The sequence below is a fragment of the Dipodomys merriami genome, unplaced genomic scaffold (genome assembly GCF_024711535.1).
Source record: "Dipodomys merriami isolate MVZ:Mamm:240054 unplaced genomic scaffold, mDipMer1.0.p SCAF_16, whole genome shotgun sequence".
Taxonomy (NCBI): domain Eukaryota; kingdom Metazoa; phylum Chordata; class Mammalia; order Rodentia; family Heteromyidae; genus Dipodomys; species Dipodomys merriami.
In genome coordinates this window covers 33012431-33037241 of record NW_027202937.1, presented here as the reverse complement: position 1 = coordinate 33037241, position 24811 = coordinate 33012431, and the positions used below count along the sequence as shown (strand labels likewise).

The 24811-nt window shown below is 38.8% G+C and overlaps 1 protein-coding gene across 6 annotated transcripts in view; it reads right to left on the bottom strand.

The window, feature by feature from the left end:
* Cdyl (chromodomain Y like) overlaps positions 1 to 24811 on the bottom strand; it is a 226175-nt gene that overhangs the window by 75380 nt on the left and 125984 nt on the right. Inside the window, exon 1 of one of the 6 annotated variants that reach the window (XM_070024679.1) lies at positions 457 to 597. The exons of the other annotated variants lie outside the window; for them this stretch is intronic. The gene's annotated coding sequence lies outside the window, so the exon portion shown is untranslated. Of the gene's footprint in view, positions 1 to 456; positions 598 to 24811 lie in introns of those variants that run through there. 6 annotated transcript variants of the gene reach the window in all.

Sequence of the window (24811 nt, the reverse complement as noted above, 5' to 3'; positions counted from 1 at the left end):
CCCCCCCCCCCCCCCACCAATCTCCCCAAGAGTGCTGGCCTGCTTTTTACATTCTCTTGCATTCTCTTCCCTATGATGTCGGAAAAGGGCCAAAGACGCCTGTCCTGTCAAGGATATCCCCAACCTCTGACACTCAAAAAGGCAATGAAGTACAGAAAGGACTGTGTCTCAGCCTTCAATGTCAAGCACTTCCCGAGGCTCCATCATCCTATTTAAGAAAATTACATCCTTGTCAGCTTCCTGTCTTTACAATTGTCAACTGTGGTGGGTCTACAATTCTACCTTAGGCACAGGCTGATAATGGGCCTGCACTGTTACCTGGATACCTGCAAGAGAATCTACAGCCACAGATAGAAGGGAACCAGGGACAACAGCAGAGAACCAAAACACTTGCTAATTTCATTCTGTTGAGCCCTGAAATCCCCAGGATAACACAAAGAGGGCTTAATGACTCACGCTTGTAATCCTAGCTATTCAGGAGACTGAGATCTGAGGATTGCAGTTCAAAGCCAGCCCAGGCAGGAAAGTCTGAGACTCATCTCCAATTAACCACCAGAAAACCGGAGTGGTTCTGTGACCTTGAGCTGAAGAGCTGAGGGATAGCGCCCAGGCCCAGAGTTGAAGCCCCATGACCTAGGAGGGGGGGGGGGGGGGGAGAGAGAAAGGGAGAGAGGAACACCTTGAGCTTAGAAGGCCAAATCTGTATTGACAATGAGCTTGCCCCAACTTCTGGCAGAAGACACTGTTTTTGTAGGTACAAACATCTTAACACAGTCTAGAAGAAACTAAGTAGCTAATGGCTGCAATGTTCATAAACACAAGAAACCAAAAGAAAACAGACAGCAATCTCCATTATGATAAATGTCAAAAGGAAATTTGTGTAGATATACCAGCTGTAACTCAAACAGATCTATTGGGATAAAGAGAACCAGAAACGATAAATACATGACTAATCATGACTTCACTTTTATGGTTCATCTTAACTTTGTGATAAACTGTAGTTTTTAATACAAAATTCCAAACAGTATTATGAGGCTTATCATATATAGGAATAAAATACATAAAAATAGCACAAATACAAAAACTTACTTGAATTATTCTGTTAAAGGTTATGTTTTACATAAAATACAGATGAACCAGGAAACACCTCCAGAGTTTGAGTTATATTCAGGCACCAATTGATGCTGAGCCCTGGGAACTACACAGAACTACTACTTTCAAATCTCAATAATGTTATTAATGAAAGTAACAAAAACAAGAGATGAGAAACTGGGCTTTGGTGACTCATGCCTATAATCCTAACTACTTAGGAAGCTGAGATCTGAGGATAGTGGTTCAAAGCCAGTCTGGGCAAGAAAGTCCATGCAACTCTTATATCCAATTAACTACCAGAAAGCCAGAAATGGCACACAGAAAAATGAAAACTAAAACATAAGAGATGGAGGGAAAAAAATCAATAAATTACTAGAACCAAACCGAAGGATAAAGAGTTCTAGTTAAAAGGCAAGAATTGTCACTGAGTTGAAAAACCAAAATACACACACACACGCACACACACACACACAATCTACAAGTGATATAGCATAAATATAAAGAAACAGATGGCTACAAAACATACTATGTAAATAATAATTTTACAGTCTGGGTTTGAGAATGAGAAGCCAAGCCACAAACTTCCTAGCTCTCTTTGCTTCCCAGCAGCAGGGAGGTGAGCAGCTCCTCTGGCACACGCTCCTATGGCGTGCTTCCTTGTCACAAGGACCAAACCAACCATAACTAAAACCTCTCGGAATTTCCTTCCATATCTGGGGGCTTTGTTCAGTATTTGTTAGAATGGAAAGCTGACTGATAGCAAAACAATGCTGTTATTGCATAATAGAAGCACACTGCTCAGCCAATGAACAAGATATGAATGTGTACATACCCTATAACTGCATTGAATGGTATTAGAAAAGCCAAAAACATCCTACAGAAAAGAAATCAAAGATGTTTATCTGTGGTGGGGAAAGGAGGTTGGATTGAGACGCTAAGGTAGTGAAAATGTTCTGTATCTCTCTTGGATGCTAATTACGTAAGTGTATGCATCTATCAAAATTCATCTCTGTATATCTAAGATCCACACATTGGTTTGTTGTATGTCAACCATAGCCTCATGCAACTCCCAAACTGGGATCAGTCATGACATGAAGAAATGTTTCTGGCTAACAATGTAAGACTGCTACTGGTTTACAAAGTCTGTGATTCCTCACAGATCTTTCCATGTGCAGCACTGCATACTAGTTCCTGCCACAAAAGTGATGGTGAGTGCTTTTCCATCCTAATGCTAATGCTGAACACAAAAAAGAACCACCATAAAATAAGACTGGCAAGCTGTGGATAAGAGGATAATTATTCTTGCATAAAAAGCACTTTCAAACCAGGAAGCCCAACACTGCAAACTGAGTCTAGATGAAAGAAAACCCACCACCAATAAACACATGAATAACATTTAACCTCACCCAAGTAAGATACATCTTCTGTCTGCAAAAGGCTTGCTAGGTGTGAAGGAAGACTGAGGCTGAGAATTTTGGTGGGCACTTAACAACATGAAAAGGTTTTAATAACAAGGACTTTAGAAAAACAAACCAAGACAGTGGCATGTACACACAGGCAAGGACAAGTGGAAAGCAGAGCAGAATGAGAAATGGGTGGGTGAGGGGTGCACTCTATGTGGCTGCAGCACACTTGTCCGTTCCCTATCCACTTCCTTCTCAACTGTTTCAAACTAGACACAGTCTGTGCACATCACAACATGCAACACAGAGCCTCAAGCACACATTTCACTTTTGAGCTCCTTCAATAATAGTAGAATTCTGTACTCTTACACCTAGCAATTTATTATTGAGATAGATTAGTAAAGAGTATTTTCTTTCAATTTCTTCATGGGGGGCCAATAATGTAGAGTTTGAACTCAGAGCTTTGCACACTTCCTAGACAGGTGCTCTATTATCATTTGGGCCATACTCTCAGCCCATTTTAATTGTTTTTCCAACACTCCTTTTGTGCCAGGTTAGATGCCTGATTATGAGGACAGGTACATATGCCATACCCAGTTTTTACTTGTTTGGGTTTTTTCCTGCTGAGATGGAATCATACAAGTTTGTTGTTGTTTTGTGGGTTTTTTGGGGGGGAGGGGGCTTGGAACCCCCACCCTCCTAATCACAGCCTTCTGCACATCTGGGATGACAGGCAAGCACAATCGTGCCCAGTTAAGCAGAGAAAATTTCAATTTTTTCCAAAGAAGGCTAAATGGCAAAATAACTTTCAGAATATAAACAAAGGAAAAACACTATGGCTTAGGCTTTTAGCAAACGTGAATTTCAGTATACCTCATGAGAAATACATAGTATATTTTCATCACTTTTCTTTTTCTAAGATGTTACTACATACCATGGCAATCCCCATACATATTATTTTACTAGCATATATATATATATATAAAACATAACAGTAAAAATAATATCAATATATTAGTAAGTATATTTTATTATTTGTTAATCCACATATATGTACAAAAGGATTAACTTTCTTAGAAAAGGCCACTGAGAAAATCTAGCAGTAAGTCTCACTTCTTGGGGTTTGTGGAATGGTACCTGGTACGGACAAATCCACTTTGTTTATTATTGACAAAGGCACAAACATTTTGTAAATATGCTGTACAAGGATGTTGGATAGAACTCCCACACAGCTGCTAAAAAATAACCACAGAAAGTTACTTCATAACTGCACTCCAGATACCTCAAAAACAAATAATGATTTTTTTTTCTCATTGGCAACACAAACAGAAATGCTGGATAGAGAGCTTGAAGAAATCATATAAAGAAATTCCTGTTTGGCATCTGAATGATTGCTACTATGTTTTCTAGGCTGGATTTATTAAATGAATGGAGACAAAGATGAAACTGTAGAGGAACAATTCTGAGACTGGGAATTTTCTATTGAGTTCTGTTTTAATATGACACAGTAAAGTGAGAAACTACAAGGACATAGGCAGACGACCATATACCTTAAACTTAAAAACCAAACTATTTACTTTCCTCCTCATGTTTACAACTAACCAATCAACAATCTCTTTTGTCAAGAGATGCCAAAACTAAATTAAGTTCAAAATATGCCAACCAGTGCTCTTAGGGAAAGGAACATTTGTGGCAGATTTCACTGATACGATCTGATGAAAATTGTTGGTCATATTCTTGTTGAGGAGTATCTGCATGGACAAACAACTCCTAAGCCTTCTGCTAACAGGAGTATATTACCAGAGAATGATATCTTGCTCCTCTGTGCAATCTTGGTTGGTACACAGTCCACAAGACGATTCAAAACTCTTGCAAACATACTTGGGACACACATACTCAGACCAAATGAAACACTTAAGAAAAAAACTCAACTTCTGTAGAGATCTTGAATGATGTTACGGAAGCTGAGCATCTTCCATTACCACAACCAAACCATTGTGGTGCTTTGAGGAATACCAGAATGTAATAGAGACTTGTTTTCCTCAGTTCTGACTTAAAAGCTAGAAATGCAGGTAAGCTAAACCAGAGGCGCACAGCAGCTTTTTTGAGAAAGCACTCCTTTGAACAGACTCCAAAATCTATCTAGGGGATACTGGTATGGTTGTATACCTTTATGTAATAGTGCAATGCAGTGGTGGTTTCACAAATTAAAGCATTTGCATTATGTATCTTAAGAAATAAGTCTTGTTTCCTTTCCTGCAAGCCTCTTCTTTCTCCTTCTCTTCCTCCATGTGAAAAGTTTAGCCATCATTTACTCTCTTGGTCCCTGTTAAGAGTTTTCTATTAGTGACCTGAGACAGTGTAGCAAACACATGTTAGCATATGGGTGGTGCTGAGTCTCCAGTTAGGAGCTCCTTATCAGTAGTAACAATAGTATAGAGGTGACCATAATTGACATGTTATATATTTCTGTGATGAAGAATCCTAAAAATACGGGCTGTTAGAACCTAAGTGTCAATGAAAACCATAATGCTATGAGGCAAATACTCTTTCTTTGTGTCTATTTTGGTTCACACAGCAATGCCTAGAAAAATCCAAGAAAGACAGGAGGCAGGTAACAGAAAACTATGCATGCCATGGACAGACAAAAATAGCATGGGAAGGAATTACAGAGATGAGCAGGTCTGAGGTTCATACTTGCTAGGTGAAGGGGAGGGCTTGTGGGCAGGTTCCATGATCCAAAAGGTTCAGTTACATCACTGGACAACAGCAGTACAGAATGAGTATCCCATATCAAAAATGCTTAAGTGTTTTACATGTCTGAGCTCTATGGATTTGGGAATATTTACACACTTGATCAGTCACCTGTATATCCCTAATCCAAAACTCTAAAATCTAAAATATTCCCTAATACAACACTTTCTGAACATATCAGTGTTCAAAGTTTCTGATGATGGAGACCTTCAGATTAGGGATGTCAACTGCAGGGTTGCTGTGAAAAATAATTAGGATGTTTGGGTATAAAGACTTTGGAGGTTGACATCTACAATTCTTGATAATTCTGTTAACCAAATCATGACTATAAAAAAGGAGATAATCTGGAGGAATGATTCATGGAGGAATGATTCATAAAACAGTGCTTTAGTTCTCATGTGTAAAAGTTTTCACAATCTTGGTACAGTTCACTTTATTGCTTGTTTTTTCCTGTTAGTATGCACTTAAAAAACATAAAGCCCTACTTGGACAAGACACATACTGTGAGATCACAGAAAGAAAAGGAATGAGGTTCCTACTTGAAATTCTCATATTCAGAATTCTGAAGAGCAAGGGGAGTAAGAAAAGGAAACAAAGAGCCTTGAGCTAGTACAATGTATAGTAATAAGTAAAAAGGGGACAAGCTGAATTGTGGAAAAATCTCCCAGAGAATGGATATAATCAGAGCTGTGAAGGTGGCTCAGCGGTGCAGTGCTTGCCTTGCATGGATGAGGCCCTGAGTTCAATTCCTCAGCACCACATAAGCAGAAAAAGCCTGAAGTGGTGCTGTGGCTCAAGTGGTAGAGTGCTAGCCTTGAGTTGAAGAGCTGAAGGACAGCGCAGAGACCCCAAGACTGACAAAAAAGAAAAAAAAGAACAGATATAATCAAAAATCTGCAAAACCATTTCTCTAAACCATGCCACTTAAAGTAGTATGATGAGAGAAGTAAGAGGAACAAAGTTGACTTTATTTCTTAGAAAGAATTTGAGGTGATTTCCTGTAAAGTTCAATGAAGTAACTGGAATAAGGTTGAATTCTGCAGGCCCTTTCCAGAAACAAATAGCAAAAAAAGAAAACTCTAGAATCCAATAGAAGAATTTATTAAAATAAGCAAAAGAAATCACTGAATGGGTAAAATTATGAGAAACCATCCTTTGGAATCTACCAATCAGGGTAATTTTATAAATGCATTTGCACATATCAAAAGGCAGCAAAAGCTAAGCACCAGTAGCTCACACACAGCTGTAAGTAAGCTACTTAGTAGGCTAATGAAGTTCTAAGCGGGCTGAGACAGGAAAGTCCTTGGGACTCTTAATCTACAATTAACCAACCAAATGCCAAAAGTGGAGGTGTGGCTCAGGTGGTAGAATGCTACTCTTGAGTGAAGAAAGTTAAGGGACAGCGCCCAGGACCTAAGTTCAGGCACCAGTAGTAGCATAATAAATAAATAGGCAACTGAAATGTTCTTACACAACACAACCTACCTTCTTTCAAGGGACTCCCAAGAATAACAAAGCCACAGAGAACATCTCAGGTTTGCAGAGGGGCATCAGCAAGAAAAGGTAAAGTGTCTATTAACTTCTTTTTCAAGTATTATCAGCAAGTTTAGTCCCACTTGGAAAAGTCTACTACAGCAGCATTATAAGCATCTTCAAAATTAAGTATTTAATCTCACGCATATAAAATATCCTATTTTTATATATAAAAGCTTTTCATCACAAAGTTGTATAACTGAGATATTTTGAAGAATATCTGAATGCAAAACTTTATTATTGTTTAGAGTTCTAAAGATGTCTGATGGCTGCAGAATACTGTGGCTCTATTTAAACTGTACACCTATGAAAGTTAACATGGTAAGTTACCACAATTAAAAAACCCCTGCACTTCTCTAGTTGAAATGGTCAATACTATATAGTTAATGTGAGTATGCAGGTGAAGAAAGATTCAGCTCATTTCTTTCCACATAGTAACATCATGATTTGTGAGCATAAAAAAAGCATACGGATTACTGGTTTGAGCAGTTTAAAGTTTCTCTGTCAAAGTAAAGAGGAATTATGTGAGGGAAAAGTGGGAGAGTGAGGGAAGGGGTAATACTGTTCAAAAAAGAAATGTCCTTCTTACCTGACTTATATAAGTCTATACATCACCTTTATAATAACTATAAAAAATAAATTATGTCAAAGTAAAAATGAAGGATCCTAATATCTTCCAGGCCTTTTCTAATCAGGAACACATGGCATCCAAATTCCTGCCTATTCTGAGCCTCCGTATACCTGCTTAGCATCCCAAAGAGCCAGCCTGTCTCAGCCTGCTCCTCTGCTCCCTCAGTTGTTACTCTCCACATAGCGATGCTATGCTATGCTATACTGTCTACACAGTGAACTTCCACACATCCCTTCATACTACTCCAAAGTTATTTCTCACTTAGGCTAAAATCCTAGAAACCTTACCTAAACTTTCAAATGTTATACCAACACTTCACATCTCCTCTACTTTGTTTTTCTCCTTGGCACTGACTGAAATTTGAATCACTTATTTTCTCGCTAGTTTTCATCTTCTCCAATTGTCTGTTTTGATCACTGGAACATAGTTAAGTTCCTAACATAGCATGCTTGTTAGATAGAGAAGGTAAGAGGTCTCAGTCTATAGGAACATTATGGGTCAGCGCTTACTACTGTTATTGTGCCAGATACTAAACTGCAATTCTTCCTTACAGCGGGTCCCAAGCTATTCTTAACAGACAGATAAGCTTAAGAACTGTGTCTGCGCATAAGACATTCTAATACTAAGTTTGACCATAATGAGCAGGTCTCTAAAACCTGGCCTCTTTATACATCAAGGTTACATTTGTCAAACTGCAGGAGCAGACCTTTAAGTGTGCCATAAAGTCATTTTAATTCATAACATTTCATAAAATGAGCATTACAGGGTGCTGTGCATGCCAAGGTTAGTGTTCTGTGGAATGTTTCATTTTGTACACTCATAGATGTGTATAGTAGGTTGTGATGTATTATGTTTCCAACCATCTTTCCTAGGTTGAGTGTTGGAGAAAGAGGGTCCACACATAACTTTCAGGTGAATTTTCTACTTCCCTGGTTCTCTATAGAAAATCCCAAAGGGATTTTCTGAGCTGGTAGGTCATACTTGTAATCCTAGCTACTCGGGAGGCTTAGATCTGAGGATCTGGGTTCAAAGCCTGCCAGGCAGATAGGCCCCCTGAGTGTTTTATCTCCAATTAACTATTCAAAAACTGGAAATGGAGCCATGGCTCCACTCCAAAACAGATCAGGGACAACGCCCAGGCCCAGAAGTCAAGCCTCCTCCACCTCCCCCCCCACCCCCAAAAAGAAACAAAGAAAGAAAAAATCCTGAAAACATGTAGTTTCTAGATTGTGAACCTGTGGCTTTGTAGCTGATTCCAAAAGGGACCAGAGTTTAAATAGGTTAGAAACTGCTGATGTAAGAATAGTAATAGAAAAGAAGCTCAATCCTCTCTATTTTAGGGGGTCAGATGTTGGTCTTACATTGGCTCTCTTGAGATTAGTTTATGTATAAACCATCTTTCTATTTGTGAGAAAAACTGTCTTTTCTATCAAAGTCTGTTGCTTAAAAGTACCTGCTTTGGACTGGTGACCTGGCTCTTGTTAAAGAAAAGAGGAACTGCTTTGGGATTTTTTTTTTAATGTAAAACTTTGTCTTAAACTGGTCTCTTTTCAAGGTGGAATTATGACATGCCCCAGAATAGGTATATATTGAGATTACTTGTATACTGTTAATCTTATTTCAAAATAACCTTTTTTTTGGGGGGGGGGGCGGTTCCAGTCGTGGGGCCTGAACTCTGGGCCTGGGCACTGTCCCTCAGCTCTTCAGCTCAAGGATAGCGCTCTACCACTTGAGCCATAGCGCCACTTGCGGCTTTTTTCTTTTTGCTTATGTGGTGCTGAGGAATCCAACCCAGGGCCGCATGCATGCAAGGCAAGCGATCTACCACTGAGCCACCTTCCCAGTCCTCAAAATAACCTTTTGTAAATACATTTTTACCCTATTTAAACTAGGCAACTGAGAGCAAGTTGTGAACCTGAGTTCAACCAATCTAAGCAGAGGGGCAGGGCCTGCTGTATTAGGAATATGGGAGCAGACTGCCTGTTCTGTATGCATGCTTGCCAGAGTTTTGGCTGATGGTGCATCTGGATGCGCAGAAGAATATTTTGCCTTGCTGAGACAATTCTTTGTTTTCCTATCTATCGTTGTGACTCCAGTAGTTCCTGTAGAACATATTTATATTATACTTATAAAGTCAATCTAAAATATTAAGATTACATCTATGACACCATTATCCTAAATTTATTGTAATTTTTTTCTTTATATTATTACGACGCAACCTTGCCTATAATTCTAACACTGATAAATAAGCTCATACTTAACTTTTTCACATACAACATTGCAGCTGGATTTGGTCAAATTTCAATCTTAGCCCCAAATCTCATGATGCACAAGTGTTGGCTGATGAGCATCATAGACCTCAGTCAATTTGTCTTTTTCTAAATTTCAGCTAATAACTTCTAAGGCAAGTAGTCAAGAGCAATAGCCAAGGTAGAGGTGTACACAATTAAACCTGTCATAGCTATAGGCAAGCAGAAAGCTTACTCTAAGGTACACAACCTCAGAAGGTTGTACTGGCCAATAGACCCACTTTTTCACCTCTGTATCTTCTCCCAGGTGACTTGGCATTCCATCACTCAAAAACACATGTTGAGAGAGAAGATCAGCATAGGAACAGTGTTAAAAAGGGGAGTTCACATACAGAGTTACCATGTGACACAAATGCATACCACTTAATGAAATGACACACTAAGAGCCTGCATAGTATACAATTCCTTGTATGGAAGATCCCTCAAGTTCAAACTTTAGAAAATACTGGAGTAAATGTATCACTGCATAATGCAGGGAAATGTGAACAAAGGATGCTGAGTTTTTAAGGAAACTGGGACGAGGAAGATGTTTTGAAGATAAGCTAAGTTATGCTTCAAGATAACACAATGTGGATTAAATGAGTCTAAGCAATAACTCCAGTGAAAAGAACTGGTCTGCTCAAATTCATACTAAGTATTAGAAACTAATAGCTGTTGACAGCAAAGGTGTGTCAGTTGTGGTTTTGTTCTCAGATGGCACTCTGGAGGAGGCTGGTGCAGCTGATTGCACCTTGGAGACTGGTATACAAGTATGTGCACCTCAGTGGAGTTAGTAGGAACAGGTACAGAGATTCTGCACAAAGAATAACAAAATAGCATCTCAGGAGAATCTTGCTGCTGGGTTCCTGGGGGAGGGGGGGAAGTGGGGAGAATTTTAACAATGGAAAGAATTCAGGAAAAAGTAATGAGTGTGTGAGAGCCTAGGATCAGTTAAAGTACCACTGCACCACGGTAAAGATGTTTTCAGACTTCATGGTAACCCTGAGGGTCTGCTCTGTTCTTTTCTTGGGTGATGTAGGAGGAAAAGCCTCAGCTGGGCCGGGGAACTAGTGTGAAAAGCCAGTACCACATTGGAACCTGGCCCTATTCTCCATACTGAAAACGTGCCCTTCTGTCAGGAGGGCTTATCTCAGAAGAAGAAAGGCAGGAGGTAGAGACAACACAGAAAGAATCAGTGGGTGAAGCAAGAAAGTGGTGAGATGCCAAGTCAGGATATTCTAAGAGCTCTCCTTGGTGCTAAACATGGAAGAAGGGTGGGGCAGTAACAGACAAGACTGTATGTCAGATTGTAAGAGGTCTTTGAAGAATGTGGTTGGAAAAACTGTTAGCAGAAGACAGGCTCTGGCCCATTTAACAACTTATTTTTGAGAAGTTACCTTACCTTTTTCCCTCAACCTCTCTGAGCTTTGGTGTCCTCATTTTACCAGGAAAATAGAAATACCACCCTAGGTATTATCATAAGGACTGTACATCTTTCAATGTGGTACATTTACCCCTCAAACCTCTAAATATTCACTAAATGTTTGGTAATAGTCATCAACTACACAGGAAGCACAAGGCCTGGACCATCTTTCCGACCCTCAAAGCAAATAAGAACTCCAAGACCAATGAAGGATGGCAGCATAATAAAGACACCCCCAAGAAAGGGTTCCTATTGACCATATATTTGTCAATTTAAAAAGATTACATTTTACCACTGAATAAAAATCATAAACCCACAATGATGGGGGATATACTGAGTCAGGCTTGAACTCAAGGCCTTGTTGGCTAGACAGGTGATCTACTATTTGACTCATGCTCCTAAACCCTGTTTTACAGTAGGTTGTTTTTTTCCCCTAGAGTTACTGGAGCTTAAATTTAGGAAGGGACCCATTCTTGTTAGGCTGCCACTCAACCATTTCAGCCATGTCAACAATTCCCCTTTTTGTGGTTATTTTATAGATGAAGCATAGTGATTTTTCTGCCTGTACTGGCCTTGAACAATAATCTTCCAGATTCAGCCTCCTGAGTAGAAATTACAAGCGTAAGCCACTAGCACCTACCTAGTTAAAGACTAGGATTTGGTCTTACACCCAGGAGTGCATCTGGACTGCAATCCATCTATTCTAGGCTTCCCATCATCTCTGGAATCACAGTGCATACCACCAAGATCAGTCTTCCTCTCTGGAGATGGAGTCTCTTGAATTTTTCTGCCTGGGTTGGACTAGCACTACAATCCTCCCAATTTCAGTTGCCCACAGTTTGGGATGACAGGCACTTGCTACTGTACTCAGCTATACATTGAAAGGGGGTCTTGTGAACTTTTCTGTTCAGTTGGCTTTGAATCACAATCCTTTTATCATCAGTCTAAGTAGATAAAATTACAGTGTGAACCATCAGCACCTGGCTAAAACTTACTTTGGGGGAAAAAAAAGCCTTGTCTTTTTGTCTTTTCAGGACAAACTACAGTTTATCCCAGTTCTTGAGAGAAATGCTTTACACAGTAATTCTTCCTACTAAATACTTCTTATCAAAGACAAACACAGGAAATCATTTTGCAGCATTCGCTGTGAAGATTCTGTGAGGACCATCAGAGGATGCTGAATTCACATGTTTGACCAACAGTGGGAGATGGGACTTCTGCCTGGTGTCAGTGTTACCTAACAGGTCATCTGCTCTGGCAGAGACAACCTGCCACTGAGTCTAGTAGAGGGACATGTGAAGCACAAGAGCATCCTTTCACATAAAGAGGTTGAGAGGTTGATGTCTCACTAAGCATTTTAACGAAACTTCCAATTCACAGTAAGACAAGCGATAGGTAAAATAAATTTCACAACAATATCAGGAAATCAAATGAATTCAGAACATGAGACACTCAATGAGAAACAGGTTCAGCCATGTCAAGTCAATGTCAAAATAAATGTAGAAATGCAGCACTGTTGGTCAGGACCATTGTCACTAGAATTTGCATAAATCTGAATGATCTTCCCATCATAGGGCCCAGCCCAAATGTGACTATTAGTCTCTCACATTTCAATATTAAGAATGACAGCACATGCTTCTGCTGACATCAGAGTGGGAGTGTCTGAACAAGCACAGCACAGTTTTGGGAGTGCAAGCTTACCGAAGCTATACGGAGACAAATTGCATATACACATGTGCAGGGAAGCATATAGCAGGGATCTGGGCCCAGCCTGGTGTCCATTTGGAATCTCCTACACCGAAAGGGGTAGACAGGTACAGACCCTTTCAGTTTCTACCTTGTGGAAGAACCCTTAACTAGAGGTAATGCAAACTCCATCTTCTTACTACTACTAACTATTCACTAAATGTTTGGTAATGTCATCAACTACACAGGAAGCACAAGGCCTGGGCCATCTTTTCAACCCTCAAAGCAAATAAGAACTCTAAGATCAATGAAGGAATGCAGAGGATGGCAACATAATAAAGACATCCCCAAGAAAGGGTTCCTACTGACCATATATTTATCAATTTAAAAAAATTATCTTATACCATGGAATAAGAATCATAAACCCACAATGATGGGGGCTATACTGAGTCAGGCTTGAACTCAGGACCTTGTGCTGAGAGGAGGTATTGCCAACACTCCATCACAGTAGAGATATGAAAGGCTCATTCCTGGCTTACACATCTCTAGCAAAGGAACTCTCAACTCAGGAAAGTGCTTACACTTCCATGAAAACCCTTCACCTTTTGGCAAAGACAGCTAAAATAAGTGAGCATGGGGCTAAATCTTTAATCTCATCATTCTTGATTCTCACTATCCTTCTATCCATCATCCATTTCATTGATGAGAAAACTAAAGGCAACTTGCACATGGTTACAAAGTAAGCATCAGAGCTCAAATATAGTTCCAGATGATTTCTATGAATAAGATATGCTCTGACAACAAGATCAATCTGTACAATTTTGCCTACCTGTGCACGTAAAGCATTGCAAAATGATTACCCCACTCTGAACAATGGATTGTGTTTTGAGTGGGTGAGTGGTTGAGGAGACGGTGCTGTCTGCCAACCCTTTAGGGGCACAAGATTAAGTCACAGTCTTAGTTGCAGACTTTAGTACTCAGTCTTAGTTATTGCCATATTGCCCTGATACCTGCATAACCCTCCCCATCTTCTTGACCAATAATAAACAATGAGCAGCATTTCTTGACTGTCCGTGTGTCAGTTCAAAAGGACTTGTTTTGGTAAACAACACATAATGACAAACTTTTTCAAATAGTATTGTAACTCCTGAAGGTTTTTATTAAGTATCCAAGTTGTTTCCACCCCTCCCTTTCCAGTGTCCCAAATGGAGGAGCATTTACCTCACTATTCACCAGTCAGTACTCCATTTACTTAATTAAATTCCAGCACGGGTTTCACAATCTGACTAAATAAGCACTTTTGATGATCTAACAACATACTATTCCCTGATCTATACTATCATCACAAAATCAGTGTTCCATATCATGTACCATTGTAAATTTTAGGACTCTAGTAGAAATCTTATAGAGAAAAGAATTTCATGAATACCTTTAAAGAAATCACTATCTTAAATAATACCAAGAGCAAGTAATGGGAAGATAAAATCAGAGTGAGTTTCCCATCACAGCTTTATACAAGTTTTATGAATTTCCCCAGTTAACTGACAAAAGTTCACCAAACTGAACTTTTTAATAGAATATAATTTATGGCAAAATGATAGTTACATATGTACTATATTATGTGCTTTATATTGTATAAATGTGTATAAGTAGTTGAAGGTGTGTGTGTGTGTGTGTGTGTGTGTGTGTGTGTGTGTGTGTGTGTGTGTGTGTGTGTGTGTGTGTGTGTGTGTGTGTGTGTGTGTGTGTGTGTGTGTGTGTGTGTGTGTGTGTGTGTGTAAGCAGAGATCTGTTTAAAACTCCAGGAATAAATGCTATACTGGCACTTGACTTGGAGCACTATTGTAAAGACTCAATAAGCTAATATCAAACAAAAGCTAATACTTATCATTATATGCACTTGTTGTGATGCCTTTTTTACTGAGAATATTCCTCTAAATCCCACAACATTAATAAACTGGGATAAACTTGTGTTCTCTATCAGTTTATTCAGGAGAAAAAAGGATTCCAGTGCTAAGTGACTGACCTGAAGTAATCCAGTTCATCTGTCATTTGATTGCCACATGGGGACTGGCCTCTTCTGCCTGTGCCCCTAGTACTTCTCCCTGTCTCCTGCTTCTGTTGTGTCCTGACACTTCACACCACCTTGCTGCCTCAATTCTTGCTTATGGCCTGGTGCTTACTTTACATTAATCCATGTGTGGCTTCATTCAGGCAGGATCAGCAGGTGTCACTCCCTGCTGCAGCCTCCTATGTGAATATCACTAGTACAAAAGACTCAATGACTCTCCAACATGCTTGGTGTTGGGGCAAATTTTATATTAAAAATAAACTATAGCTAGGTGATAGCATTCTAAACAATATTTATGTACAAAAGTACTAAAGAAACAACTTATTTAAATAACCTCCCTAAACGAATTAGTAATATACCACACTGAATACTTTAAAAAATTTGAAAAAACATACTCCTCCATAAATATTGTGCTGCTCAATATTGATCAGTGTCTACAACTTCCTGTTTATAATTTCATTAACCTCAAAAAGCACTTGTATTTGGCAGATGATCACTAATGTATACTTCCATAAAGACTCATTTTGCCAAAAGTCAGTATTATCTATTTTCATAATTGGCCTTTTCACTCCATATTTTTAATGAGCTTCAATACTATTATGAAACCCCTATCCCCATAAAATGTTTTACTATTTTAATTCCATCATAATCCTTGCCTTCAAGAATTTATAAAAGTGAGATGACAAGACTAAAGTAAGAGTTTCCCCAAGAGGTTCTCAAATAACCAGAATATTTTTCTTCTGAGTGTTTTGGGTTTGAGGGGTATTGGTTTGTTTTTTCCAAACTCGGGGCCTGGGCGCTGTCCCTGAGCCTCTCTGTGCTGAAGTACAGCACTCTACCAACTAAACCACACTGCCACTTCCAGCTTTTTCTGAGTAGTTTTTGGAAACAAAAGTCACAGACTTTTCTGCCCAGGCTGTCTTCAAATCATGATCCTCATATCTCAGCCTGCTGAGAAGCTAGGATTACAGGCATAAGTCGCCAGATGCCCAGCTGTTTCTGCTTTTTTTTTTGGTTGATCATGGGGCCTGAACTCTGGGCTTGGGCACCATCTCTCAGCTCTTCAGCTCAAGCCACAGTGCCGCTTCCAGCTTTTTCTGCTTATGTGATGCTGAGGAATCAAACCCAGGGCCTCATGCATACAAGGCAAGCACTCTACCACTGAGCCAGCTTCCCAGCCTGCTTTTGTTTTGTTGTTGTTGTTGCTGCTGCTGCTGCTGCTGCTGGTGCTGTTTTTGAGACAGGTCTTCTCTATATCTGGGTTGGCCTAAATCCCGCAATCCTCCACCTTAGCCTCCCAAGTGCTACAATTACAGGCCGAGCATGTTCATAAATATGACCATTTGTCAAAGCTAAGAGTGATTAAACCTAAATTTGATTACTATCAGCATTGTAAACATGTGGAAATGTCACAATGAAATACCCTTTAAAAAAAAGTTTAATGACAATTAGGGTAAAATGCATTACAGTTCTATCTTTTAAGTCTTTGTATTTACTCCTTTATGTAAATTAGTCATCATCAACAAATAAACAAGCTCACCTTCAAATACCCTATCTACACTTTCGACCCTTTGTTTCTATTGCCTTCACTGGCTCATAGGCGTCCCACATACCTTCCCAGAGAAGTTACAAAGTAGGAAACTAAAAGGAATTCTGGCTCCTTCGAAGGTGCTGAGTAAGACTCTCAACCTCTTATTTGCTCATCACCTTAGCATACCCAAAACCCCAAAGAAACTACAAATAATAACACACTAAAATACCCAGTGCTCACAGTCCCTAGAAATTCCTCTCCCAGTCCAAGTATCTGCCTTTTCATGGAGTTGGACTTTCTTTAGGTCAGAGGCTACCAGTGCAATTCAGCCTTCATTGTTGACCCTAAACAAAAAATCATGTACTGGGGTCTAGTGTCTGTTCACTCATGCATTTGTCAAAAAGGGAAAAATCACAGCACTGTGAGAGGAGGCCTAACTACTCTAGCTCAAGGTGTGAGAAGATGTTTTCAATCTGAATATTTGAGAGAACACAGAACAGATAATTTTGTCTACTTTTCAAAACACTACACAGTCTCCAATTTCTGTGAAAAATGTCATAGGAAACAAAAAAAAAATCACACACAAAAAAAGTGACTTTGTGTGATCAAGTTACTAAGTTTGTTCATTCATTCAACAATCATCAGACTCATGTATCAGGCACTGTTACAGAGCCTGAGACAGAAAACAACAGATGCCCCTCAAAGACTCCCTTTTACCCCACAAAGCATGCAGTTTTCTGGATGAAGCCTACCAAATTTCAGCGAACAATAGGCAACTATGGCTACATCTTTATTAAAAATTTAATATTTATAAATAAGAGCATAAACAAGGAAAATAAAACTGGCCATTAAACAGTGAACTTCAAGTGTGAGACGGTTATACTGGCACAAAGCCTCAGAAGAGCTTTAGCAGATCATTTTTGGAAACAACCTTACAACTATCTTGACAGAGAACTCCTGCCTTTAATTTCTGACTCACTACACCCTGGAGACTTGGAGGCTTCCAGCATCTGCCACCTTTCATTTGGTGAGTTCTGTCCAGGCTGTAGAGCTACAGCCACTGGTTTATTTTAAAACACAAAAGTTGTTAGTATTTAAGGGACATTTTTCATCTGCTCAAAAGAATTTTGAAACTTGACATGAAAAATCACCTGCTGGCTTGTTCTTGAAGTTTCAGGGCAAAACCTGAGATATATAATGGCTGCATGAAGCAACTATATGGATTAGACTCTACTGAGCTTCCAGCACAGGGCAAGCAGAACTACGGGAAGACTGCGCCTGGCATTTTATACAGATGATCACCACCAAAATGCCAGGTGATGAATACAGACATGATCTCAGACTTATGTCCTGTTATTGGAAGATGCCTAGTTTTCTCACAAGAAAAAAGTTGACTAGCAGTCCACTAGACTGATGAAAAAAAACATGTGGGACAGTAAGCAAGTTATTGAAACACTTCATTTCCCATGAGCCAGTACTTTCCCAAGTGTTACTGAGCCTAAAACTGAGGTCAGAACCAGAAATAAACAACTGCCCTCACATGCTGTTGACTCTAGTACATCCCATAGCTGAAAGACCACAAATAACATTTGTGGGTAATTGGTGCTGGGTTTTAAGTAGTGAACACAATTGACAATTGTTTTTGGGGTCTTCACTCTCACAGTAAAATGTGCAAATGTAGCCTGTGAGACAGGGGGGCCAGCAAGCAAGTAGGTCTGCTAAAGGAACCTGATAGGAGGCTATTTGCTGACCAAACTGCGACAGGAAAAAGATCCAAATAATGAAAGTTTAATTTTATAAGATTACATAAGAAAAACCTATGCTCTAGCCTCCTGAGAACAGACTTGGCTTAACATCTGCTTGTTTCAATAGTTAAAATGGTTTGGTCGTTGTGTTTCTCCATTTTAATTACATATCGTGACTGCATTATAGTAAGCCAAAAGCTTAATATGCCTCTATTTTATGTACAATGTTCTCAAACGGTGTGTGAAAGATGCATATGCAGTGAACAGAGATTTCAGTTCACAATGTCAGGGCTGGAGGCATAACTCAAATGGAAAAGTACTTGCCTACAAGTGGGAGACCCTAAATTCAATCCTTAATATTACAAAATGTATTCATATTTTACCATGTCCAAAATACATTCAAGCTTGTTTTCTGGGCCTTTTCCAGGTCCCTAGGTAGTAGCCACACATTAATGGAGCAAAGCAGACTCTTGTGTATGAAATACCCGGGAAACAATTTAGAGATTACTTTCATGGATAGCCATTAATGGAATAGGGTAAATCCACTCTTGTTTGAATCATTTTTATTTTGCAATAAGCCATTGTAGTGGCAATGAACTTAAAAAACTACAAGCTTAATCTTCTGAGATTCGATTGCTCAAGATCAGAAAGTTGATGAATGTGATTTGCATTTATCCTCAGTCCTATCACTAAATCCACAAAGCCAGATAAACTCTGAACAAGTATCAATACACACTAGTTTAAGTTTTAAGAAAACAGGGCCCCCGAACAACTAATTACAAAGAGCAGTTACAAAATTTATATTCAAATAATTATAGTATTTACACTTCTTTGTATAACATGGCTTTTCGTTTAGATAAAATGTTCAAATCACTAGTACATGTTTCTCTCTAAATGTCCTGTGCCATTAAAAAGTGGCACCATAGCCATTAAATACTGGCCCTCTAACAGTTGGTTCTAGTTGTCAAAAACAAAACTCAATTCCATTAGTGATTTTTGGGGGGTGGGGAGGGTTCCAATTCATGGACAGGAACCAGCAAACTATGCAAATTCATTTACTACTTGTTCTGGCACATGGGTTAGGGCACAATGCTCCCCAGGGTTACTGGTGTTTAGAAAAGGCCAAAATTAGAACAACTTGTAATAAATGAAAGCTGTGTCCATGAAAGAAAATGTACTGTTACAGTCAGACTCATCTATTTGCAAGTTCTACAGCTACTCCTCAGCTACCACAGAATATTATGACTAGCTGTGACATAAGAATGGCTCACAGCAAAAGATATTCACTATCTGGCCCATTAAGGAAAAAGGTTTTCTACATCCTTACTAAAAAGTGAAAAGCTAATAATGACTTTTGTGATTTTAATACAAATACAGATTTTCAGAGATACAAAGAAATGAAAACCAAACTAACCTTTACTAGAAACATGAACAACAGTGTGTACTCTTTTTGCCATGAGCCTTAGAGAGAATACTATGAGAATCAACCAAGTGTTGTAAAATGATTACAACTTTTTTTTTGGTGAAACATGTAAATCTGGGTTGTATTCCCTTTAGAAACAGATGGATTTCTTTAAAACTTGCAAATATAAGTGGTTTTTTTCTTTTTTTTTGGGGGGGGGGGAGGGCTAGTCAGGGCTGGGCCTGGGCACTCTCCCTTGAGCTTTTTTGCTCCAGGAGAGTGTTCTACCACTTGAGCCACAGTGCTACTTCTGGGTTTTTTGAGTAGTTTATTGGAGATGAGATAGTTTCCTGCAGGGGCTGGCTTTGAACTGCAATCCTCAGATCTCAGCCTCCTGAGTAGCTAGGATTACAGGCGTGAGCCACTGCCACCCGGCTCTCAATAATAATTGAATAATGTCTGTTTGCACAAATTAGAATACCTTTAAATATAAAAACTATTCCCTTTATTAATATGTTGATTATATGATGAATGTTATATTCAAGACCAACAAGCAATGAGTACAAATAAAATTTCATACATAATCAAAAAATAAAGATTCATGCTTGTAGTCACATGTGACACTATTTCCTTCCTTTGTAACTAGTGAATGCTTCATATACATTCATCCATTCACAGTATCTTTATATTTTTAAAGGATATCAAACTAACCTATAAAATAGCTCTATTGCAAAAGAGAAAAAAGAAACTGCTAAAATATTTTTATCTTAATTTTTTAAAAACAATACTAAAAATATTTCCTCTTCAGTCGAAGTTGTCCTGAACTTAAAAGCTATCCTAATACAAGACTAATTTTGTGTGTGTATGTGTGTATGTGTAGGTACTGAGGCTTGAACGCAGGGTTTTTCACCACTCCCTCGGCATTTTTGCTCTTGGATGACATCCCTACCCCTTTAGCCATGTCTCCAGTTTTGGCTTTTTTTGCTAGTTAAATACAAATAAATCTTGAAGATTTGTCTGTCAATACTGGTTTAAACTGTGATCCTTTGATCTCAGCCTCTTGAATTGCCACCAGTGTCAAGTGAGCCACTCAAAGGTGTCAAGCAAGGGAATAGGCATGCAGAGAAAAAGAAATTCAAATCAACAAGTCTACAGTGTGTTTGTGTTAAAGTAGCTTTAAAGAAGTGTGCAAAAAATTTGAAGAACAAAACCATAAGTAATAAGTAATACTACAACAAATACATGATAAATTATGTGAAATTTTTTAAGTATGTGAAAATATACCAAGAATAATTTACTCATTTTTGTAATATGTAGATAATCATTTGTTGTTCTGATGGTATGAAGAAGATAGTACTTGGGCTTAAACTCAGGGCCTGGTACTTCCTAGGCAGGTGCTCTATCACTTGAGCTATATCCCCTAGTCCTTTTTTGCAGCAGTTATTTTTTCAGTCTCCTATTTTTTTAATCCAGTTTCAGATCTTGATCCTACCTATACTTTTCACCTAGCAAGGATCAGAGACATGCACTACCAACATCAGGCTTATTGAGATGAAATTTTATTAGCTTTTTGCCTAGACTGACTTCTATGATCTTCTTGAACTCTTGCCTCTTGAATAGCTAGGATAACCTCAATTTACTCATTTAAATGCACAGAAGTTTACTTTTAAGTTTGGGAGTTTTTGAATAGGCCCATTTGATATGGCTACAGACACAATAAAGCAAATTAATGAACAAGTATTTCAGAAAAGCATGTACCCATATTGAGTCCCCATACCCACCCCTGTTTTGCTCTCATATGTCTCCATCAGAGTGATAAATTATAGTTCTGGATGCATGATGGTTTGGCTTATAATTTTTTTTCTCACTTTGCAATGGTTTTCTGTGTTTTTTTTAAAATCAGCATATGAATGAATGTGTTTTCAACTGCCTATAGATATAAACCCATTGTAAATCCAGGAGAAGCATCTACACCTGGTCTACTTTTTTTTTTCCCCGCCATCCCTGGGACTTGCGAACTCAGGGAATGGGCACTGTCCCTAAGCTTCTTCTTGTTCAAGGCTAGCACTCTACCATCTGAACCACAGCACCGCTTCTGGCTTTTTCTGTTTATATGGTCCTGAGGAACTGAACCCAGGGCTTCATGCATGCTAGGCAAGCACTCTACCGCTAAGATGCCTTCCCAGACCAACACCTCGTCTTTCTAAGACACCTGTAGGCTATGGTGATATCTTCACATCCTAATAAACCCACAGTAATTTGAAAATTACTATAATAACACCATAGCTCAGACTGGGGCCTGGGAGAAGATGGGATGGAAGAAAGAGAGGAAGAGGGAATGGAGAAGGGGGAAGAGGAAGGGAGGGGAGAGGAGAAGGAAAAAAGGAAAGGGGGAGGAAGAGGAGGAGGAGAATGAGGAGGAGGAGGAGGGAGGGAGGGAGGGAGGGAGGAGGGCAGAGGACAGAGGACAGAGGACAGAGGGGAGAGGGAGACTGTAACCCAAATGAGATACCCCTTTCTGAGGAGCTTCTACAAAATGCAAGTACTAGCTAACAGGTACTGGGCAAGGATATGGGGGAATCATAATCCTCACATACTGCTTGTGGGAATATAGAATGGCACAGTCACTTTGTGGTGACTGGTTTAACAACTAATTAATTACCATATGACCCAGCCACTCTACTCTCAGTATCTACTCAAGAACTTGTCTTCACCAAAACATGTACAACGTTCTTTGGGGGTATGCTGGAGTTTGAACTTAGGGGATTCTACTTGGTAGGCTGGCACTCTACCAATGGAGACATACTTCAAATCAACATATATGTTCAGTAACTGATAAATGGATAATCAAATGTGAAATATGTCTCTAGTTATGTTACATGAAGGGGAAAACAGACTTTATTGGGACACTTTATACTGTAGATGGACAAGGGGCAAGTTAGCTAGAGTCCTGCTAATAATGGCACACAGACATAGCAGCAAAAGGAACCCTGAAAGGAGGAAAAAGCCAAATGAAGCAAATGGAGAATATACCTACCAGGCAAAAATCCAAATTTTATTAGGGCTTTCAAAGTCTAAAAGCACTTGTAGGAAATTAAACAGAGGTCACTTAAAGTTTTAGAGAGCTTCTTTCTACTTTACCTAGTCATACACAACATTTATGAGTGAAACTGAAACCTTTTAAGTAACAGTGATTTAAAAATTTCCAGACTCGGCTGGGCGCCGGTGGCTCACGCCTGTAATCCTAGCTACTCAGGAGGCTAAGATCTGAGGATCACGGTTCAAATCCAGCCCAGGCAGGAAAAGTCCGTGAAACTCTTATCTCCAATAAGCCACCAGAAAAGAGGAAGTGGCGCTGTAGCTGTAGCTCAAGTGATAGAGTGCTAGCCTTGAGCTAAGGCCCAGAGTTCAAGCCCCATGACCAACCAACACACACAGACACTCTCTCTCTCTCTCTCTCTCTCTCTCTCTCTCTCTCTCTCTCTCTCTTCCAGACCGGGCTACCCTGCAGGACAGCTGCATGGTGCCATTAACAGAGGAAAGTGGGATCACTGTTCAAAAATACTATAAGAGGAACAACTAGAAACCTGGGATAAAAGATCTTATGGCAGACACATAACAAATTCTACAGCACATATGCAATGAAAAGCATTAAAAAAAACCATTGAAGAATACATTGAATGACACTAAACCACATATATATCAAGAACTCCAGTTTTTGGCCCAGCTCAGTGTAGACCTGGCAAGGTATGAAAGGAATGCCCTCCCAGAATCAACATGTAAGGAGAGGTGTTTTACTTTGTTCTATTTAGCTCTAGCACCCAAGGAAGTTTCTAAACATTAGTGGCAATAAGCTAAGAAACAGTCTTCAGTAACAACAGATAACAAGGAATATACTCTGCAAAAATACTGTGGAAATACCACTAAACAGACTAGATAGCCTTCATCAATTAAAAAAAAAAAAAAGACAAAGGAAAAACTGCAAAATAGAAAAAAACTGATTTTCAAAATTAGTATATGATTTTCAAATGTCAATCTTTCAACATCACAAGGCAAATAAAGAAATCAGAAAGTATAGGCAGTCCATTTATCTAAAAACAACTGATAAAAACTAGCTACATGGAAGGCCATATAGTTACCTTACAAATGAATTTTAAATATACTTTAAAAAAAAGGCAAACGTAAAGGAGAGCTAGGCGTGCTGGTGCATCCTTCTAGTTCCAGCAAAAATAAGCTAACAGACATTAAGAATTAAAGAAAATAGGGAAATGATCTATGAACAAAATCAAGAACTAGAATTTATATAAAGTATTATAGAACTGAAAGAAAGAACAGTCTGACAACAGATTTGAGTAAGAAAACAAAAGATACAGAATCAACAAATTAAAGTTATTATAACTAAAATGGAACCTATGGAGTAGAAAACAAAAAAAATGAAGAAAACTATTATTTTTGAGAATAACCTAACAAAGGCTAAATAAAAACAGAAAGTAATGAACATGATTATGCTGGTGACTTTACTGTAATGTGTGTGTTCTATGGGATTAAAAACCTAACAGTGGAATTGCTGGGTCATAGAGTAGCTGTATGTTTAGTTTCTTGAGGAACTTCCATACTGCTTTCCACAGTGTTTGAACAACCTTACATTCCTACCAAAAATGTAAGAGTTCCCTTTTAGCCCCATCTTCGCCAGCATTTGTTATTGTTTTCTTGACAGTGACCATTCTAACTGGGGTAAGGTAGAATTTCAGTGTTGTTTTGACTTGTATTTCCTACATAGCTAGAAATGTTCAAATGTCTGTTTCTTCATGAGTCTATTAATAGTCATTTTTATTTGTTCTGAGATGTCTCTTTAAGTTGTTAGCCTATTTATTAATTGTTTCTTTGAGGTTTAATTTTTTCTTTTTTATTATTACAAAGGAATATACAGAGGGGTTACAGTTACATTAGTCAGGTAATGAGTACATTTATTCTTTGACAATATAACCCCTTCCCTCACTCTCTCTGAGGGTTAAACTTAATTATATTTAATTTACATAGATTTTGGATGTAACTTTCTCCTCTCATTCTGTAGGCTTTCTATTTAGCCTCTGAGCTATGTCCATTGCCAAGCATCAATTTTTTCAAGTTCGATGTGATTACATTTTTCAAGTCTCTCTTTAGTTTTTTGTGTTTCTGGATCTTTACTTTCAACTTGAGCTCAGGAGCCTTAGAGTTTCCACACCTCTTACTGCAATAGTTTCATGGTTTCC